Source organism: Anas platyrhynchos, chromosome 14 (assembly GCF_047663525.1).
Source record: "Anas platyrhynchos isolate ZD024472 breed Pekin duck chromosome 14, IASCAAS_PekinDuck_T2T, whole genome shotgun sequence".
Classification (NCBI taxonomy): domain Eukaryota; kingdom Metazoa; phylum Chordata; class Aves; order Anseriformes; family Anatidae; genus Anas; species Anas platyrhynchos.
Window position 1 is genome coordinate 13940146 of NC_092600.1, and position 6000 is coordinate 13946145.

The window sequence follows — 6000 nt, forward strand, 5'->3', positions numbered from 1 at the left end:
CCCTTCACGACAGGCAGGACGTGGATGTGGCCACTAAGGTGGAGCTGAAGCGGCTTTGGGGTGGCAAGGGGAAGGCTGGAGCTGAGCACTGGCACAAATGATGTGCACTGAGGGCTTGGGAGGCTACAGGGAGCTGGGACCTGCAGTCCAGACCCACGTTTGGTGATGATTTTAGCTGGTTCCCAAATGTGGGTGCTTCCAGCAGCTGCATGGGGCTGTTAATTGCATCCAGGAGCCTCTTACCCTGCCCTTTTTCCTGTCTGCACAGCAAGTGGGATGTTTCCTGCCTCTTTTCCAAGTGCCTGTCCCTTTTGTTGCTGCCTGTGCCTACGCCATGCCTTTGCTACCAGCCAAGTGCTACCTCCTTCCCACATCCCTCTCACCTCTTCAAACAGCAAAATTACCTGGCCAAACTCTTCCATGGCCTGCTGAGGACAGCAGTGTGGCTCTGCCACTATAGTGGCCATGGCACAGAGTGGCGGATCCCCGTGCTTGGCACCCACCACCTCACCTGGGCAGAAGAGGTGGGTGCTGGTGGCTCTGCCTTTACCCTGCCCACAGGAGGCAGCTGCAATGCCAGCAGCTACTTCCACAAGGCAAAAGCCTCCAGGAGGATAGGAAACAGCAATCTTCCCTTCTGGAGAAGCGCGAGGGATGTATATTTTTGGAGGTTTATTCTAGGTACTTGCTGGAAAGGCTCCACAAATAGCAGTGAGTGCGCGTGCCAGCAGGAGGAAGAAGATGGACGGGAGCGAGCTCCTGCTCCTGGGAGATGTTTCACCTCTGGACGCGGAGAACAAGCTGCGAAATGTTCCCACCATGTGTTTATGGATCCGCCGCACAGGCGGACGCTGCTCAGCTCCAGCACGCTCGTGCAAAACGTGTCGGTGCAGGGATGACTGAAGTGAGCGGCTCCCCTTCCTCTGGGAGCACACACGAGGCCGCCCCGCTGCCAAGCGCCAAAAGCTGCACCCAAGCCTCCTGCTAGAGTGTGGTAAGTCAGCCCCGACTGGGTGGCCCTTTTTTTATTTTTTATTTTTAATCTGCAGACAGGTCTCAGTCTGAAGTAGAAACAGCTTTCCTCGTCTGAACAATTTAAAGAATTGCATTTTCATCTTTTGCTTGGCACGGCCCAGTGCAAATAAAGTGAGATGCGTTTGTATCTCTTGACTACTTTTTTTCCACAGTCTAAAATCTTCTATTTTCTTTTCCTCCTTTTTTCCTTTGAAGCAATCTTTTGAAGGTTTTATTTTTTAATTTCCAAACACATACTCAGAAAAGAAGTTCACTTTTTTTCTGTATGTCTTCCACTCAGACAGACTTCCACGTTGGGGAGCAGCCGGGCTGGAGACCTGGGGCTTCATCTTTGCCAGATGGGCTGGGAGGGCGATGGGTGAAGAGGTGGTGTTTGCAGTTTTGGTTGGAGGAGATGACAGGGTGCCCACAGAGCCGTGCTGGTAGCAAAGGCTGCTCGGGAGCTGATGCATCCCTCCAGCAAAGCCTCTGACCTGATGCAGAGCCTCTGCCAGAGCCAGTGGCACGTCCCAGCAGGAGTGGCTGAGCAGCAGCAGGGTTATCCCATGCCTCTGCTTTGCAGAGCTGGGGGTGCAGCAGGGTGGGAATTCAGTGCTGGGGATACAGGATTATCCCTGAGCTGGGGGTAACGCCGAAGTCTTGCTTAGAACCAAATTTGCCGTACAAGGAGGAGGAGCGTTGTGCCTGGCTGCAGCGTGCCCCAGCCCCGTGCTGTGTGCTGCTGATCTGCCACGGACAAAGCCCTGGGCAGCCAGGCCGGCTGCTGGGGCTGCCCCGAGCACACGGTGTGGTGGGCAGTGTCCTTGTGGGAGCTGTCAGCAGGAACAGACTTGTTGGCTCTTGGTGCTTTAACCTGTGCTGGGGGCAGTAACACGAGTGTTTTGGAGGAGAGAGACTGGAAGAAGTTCAGGCCCATGAAGTATTGTCTTTGTCTTTGCAGGGCTGCATTGGTTTGTTTACCACTCTGCTATTCTATGTCACTTGTTTTTCAGGGTTCTCTCTCCTCCTGACATGAGATTTACCTTCTTTCTGTTATTTGTGCTCTTTTGCCTTGGATTCTTTGTTTGAATTTGATAAACTTCTCTAGGAAAGCAAGCACTTAGCTGTGGCACTTGAGGTGCTGCTATAAAAATGCTCTCAGCCAGTGCCCTGGATTTTTCTCAGCTGTGGTTGTAATGTGGTAGTCAGTCCCAGGCGAGGTCTCCAGTGGGGACTCCTCGGTCTCAAGGTTTTGGTGGGCTCTGAGCAGCTCTGTTTTGAACAGTAGCAGGAGATTTGCAGGTCCCAGCTGTGACTGGCAGCTGCCTTCCCTGGGCTTGCAGTGGTAAGAAGATGTGGCTGCTGCAGTTTGGGAATCTGAACAGTCCTTTGTGCTGGTTTATTAAAAATTGCAAATGGGAATGTTTTTGAAGGATGTGTTCATGATTTAAAAAAAAAAAAAGGGCTAGAGTAATTGAGTCTCCTTAGGGTTTCACGGGCATGTGTACTTGTTTGTCTTTCAAATAAGCAAGCTGATGCTCAAAAGAAGTGGGAAAGAAGCTGCTGTGAACACTTGTGCTTTTTTAAATGACAGAACAGACTGTTTTAGAAGTCCCACATGGCTGTTAGTGTTGTTACGCAATTTCTTTGGGGAGTGCTGTGGCAAGCAGCCACACGGCTTGTTCTCTGTCTCTAGCTCTTAGCAGAGTGAACCCTTGCAGCAGTTACTCCCTATCAAGCTGCCCCTGGGATTTGCTGGGATGTTTTTTTTTTGCCTTCTCTAGGTAAGGCTTCGTGTGTGCCACATGATGTTGGTCTGGGTCCCGTTTTACCTGCATCCACTGGAAGATGCTCCAGTGGTTGCTGCCTGGGCCTTCCTGTGCCACCAGCCATGCTCACTTGTTTCCTGCAGGTGAAGAGTAATAGGAGGAAAAAGGTCACAAAATAATAAGAATTCAAAATAGTCTTATTTTTTTATTTTTTATTTTTATTTTTTTTCCTCTAATTGTTTTTTAATATCTTTGTAATTAATCAGTTGCTAAGGATTTGCAGGCACTTCTGGGAAATGTTTCTCTAATACAGTTGGTGAAATCATCGTGTATTTAAAAAAAAAAAAGCTGAAAAGAGATTTCGGAATTTAAATCCTTCATCTGGAAGGAAATCCTGGAATCAGTGGAGCCAGTGCCTTCGTGCACCTTCCAGCCTAGTCCTGAGAGAGGCTGGGAGCTCTGGTTGATGCAGAAAGCACGTTACGGGACTGAGTTCTCAGCACTTCTCCAGGAGAGTGAGTCCAGATTCATGCCCTCAGCATCTGTATTTTTACAGCACCAACCACAACATCCCATTGGATCAAGATCAAGGCGCTCGTCCTTATTTTTAAGGTCTGTAGCGGTCTGGACTATGGGTTTCTGACAGCCGAAAGCTTCCAGCCTGAGTGAAGCCACACGGCCTCACTGGTGGCGGGGTGGGTAGGGCATGGCCGTGCAGGCCGCGGGTCTCCCAGGCACTGCCCCGAGAGCAGCGGGATGCCCAGCACCAGGAGCAGGGGGGTGTTGCGGTCACTACTGCAGGTGTAACACAAAGAATAAGCCTGGTGAAGATCCTCTTCTCCCCACCTCCAACAGTGCTTCCTCGAAAAGGGCTGGGCTAGGCCCAGCCTGCAGCAGCGCAGCCCTCCACGTGCCAGACACAAGCTGTGTGGCTCCGAGCGCTGTTAAAACAGGCTGAAATCATCAGTGAAGTTTAAAACCCCACTGACTCATCCCTTGGGAAGGCTAAAGGTGCATTTTGGTTACTCTGTCGCAGCCTGATGGGGTTTTCTTGTGATCCAGGCCCTGCCTGCTGAAGGAACTGCTGTGCTTTGTGTCAGTGGCAGGTTTTATTGCGGCCCTGGGTAGCGTTGGACCTCGTGTTCCTGCAGCCACTGCTTTGCAGTGGGGTGGCCTTGGAGCATTCATTGATTTTTCCAAGCTCCAGCTTTTCTCTGGATCCTTTACAACTGTTTGTGCTATGCTCTTTGTTACTGAAACTGGATGCAAGTTAGTTGTTAATGGCATACAAACCAGGAAAGAGCACTGCTATGGAAGTCCTACTGCTACTTAGTCCTTAGAACATTTCCATTAAAAAAAAATAAAATTCTAAATAGTAATTTAACAAGTCAAAATTACAATTGAGCCAAAGAGTGATCCCACAGAACTTTCAATGGATTTTATGCATCTCTGCACAACGTGTTTGGATGGACCTGATTAGGCGTTAAAAAGGGCTGCTTTTTGTCGTCTTTAATAATTAGCTAATACTGCATCATCTGAGCACCTCCAGCACTGTGGGAATAGTATTCAGTTGCAGCTGCATCTGGAAAGGTTTGGAGTTTGACCACCCTCTATACCTGCATCATTTTTCCTACCAATAGTTGCTGCTCTGAACCTGAAGCAGCCCTTCTGGCAAGGAAGTCCTCTCCTGTCAGAGGAATGCAGGTTCCTGTTTGTGGGGTTTCTGGTATCAGCACGATGAAGCTTCTCACCAGCAGATGAACCCAATGATCTTGCAGGTCCAAACATGATGTGTCTAATTAGTTTTGCATGTCTGCACTGTTCCCTCTGCAGTATGCTTGTGGTTCAGTGGCTCCTTAGAGGTGGCATGGGGGAATTGATTGAGAAAAGACATTTGGAGTATTAGCCCTACGCACCATTGACTCCAAATCCCCCAAACTGGTTTGGCAAGTGATACGCAAAGACATTCTGCTGGTCCCGTCCCAGTGCTTGTAGGTATCCGTTTATTTCCACACATGCTCCTGGCTAGCATGCAAGCCCCTGTCACAGTTTACAGCAAATGCCACGAGACTCAAGCTGTGAGAGGAAAAGTCCAAACCACCAGCATTTGGACTGAAACACAAATGTTTCCCTCTTGAACGAGATCGCACTGACTGAGGAAGAGAGATGTCGGGAAGTGGCCAGGGTGCTGTTACCCCAAACCTCTACTTCCCATTTGGGTGGGGCACAAAATGACTGTTTTTGCATGTGGACCCTCAGCTGTGCAGACTGGTGCAGGTGTAGATGGGCATGGCCTTGCTGTGTGGTCTAGGTGAGATCTGCCAAGGCCCATTTGTACTCCCTAATTCCCAAACTGGTGCTTGTTGTCATGAAACCCATGCAAGGAGTGTTCCTGTCCCTTTTTGCGGCCCCTCTGGTCAGCAAGGTGCAAGACCCACACCGTGCTGTTGAGGGCTACTTTTTCCTCAGAGAATGAGCTGTTGTGCGTACCAAGGGAAAAGGGTGGAGAAGGCTGCTCCAGCCTTGGTGGTGTTAGCAGGGATGCTGGTGCTGGGGAGTGGTGACAGATCTGACAGTGTTGTCCTTGAACTCTGCTGATGCAGAGTTTGTGCTCTGGGCTGCGTGGAGTTGAACCAGCACTCCTGGCCCTGCCAATCCGCCTCCCTGGGGAGGAGATGCCCTCTGAGCAGTTGAACTGACTTCAGCTGTGAGCCCAAAGCATGCCTCTGCTCGAAGGGAGGTCTCTTCCCAGCCATGTGGCCATTGCCTTGGTGTCCAGGCACTGCAGGCAGCAGCCTGCGCAGGGCAGGCAGAGTTGTGCCTTTCCCCGAGAACATCTAACAGTAGTTTCTTCCCACAAAACACTGGGCCTTGAACTCCCTGGAAACTGCATTTTATCAGTGAGCATCCACTGATATGGGTACAAACGAATACAAAGCACTGGAGGGCAGTGAAGAGACAACCTTCTTCAGAGCAGCGATGGCTCCTGCTTCTAGGCCTGCTCCGTGGATGTGCTTGAGGAGTAAATCTGCGTGTCCTGGGAGCCACCTGCGTGCTGCTGCCTCCCCGTTGCTGCTCCAGAGAGGTCCTGTCCAGGACAGACAATGCTTTGCTCGCTAATTGCGTTTCAGGACACATAATCCTTACTTCACACTTTTTCCCAGACAATATCTTTCCATATAATCTTAATGATTCCTGCTGCAATAACAAATAGGCA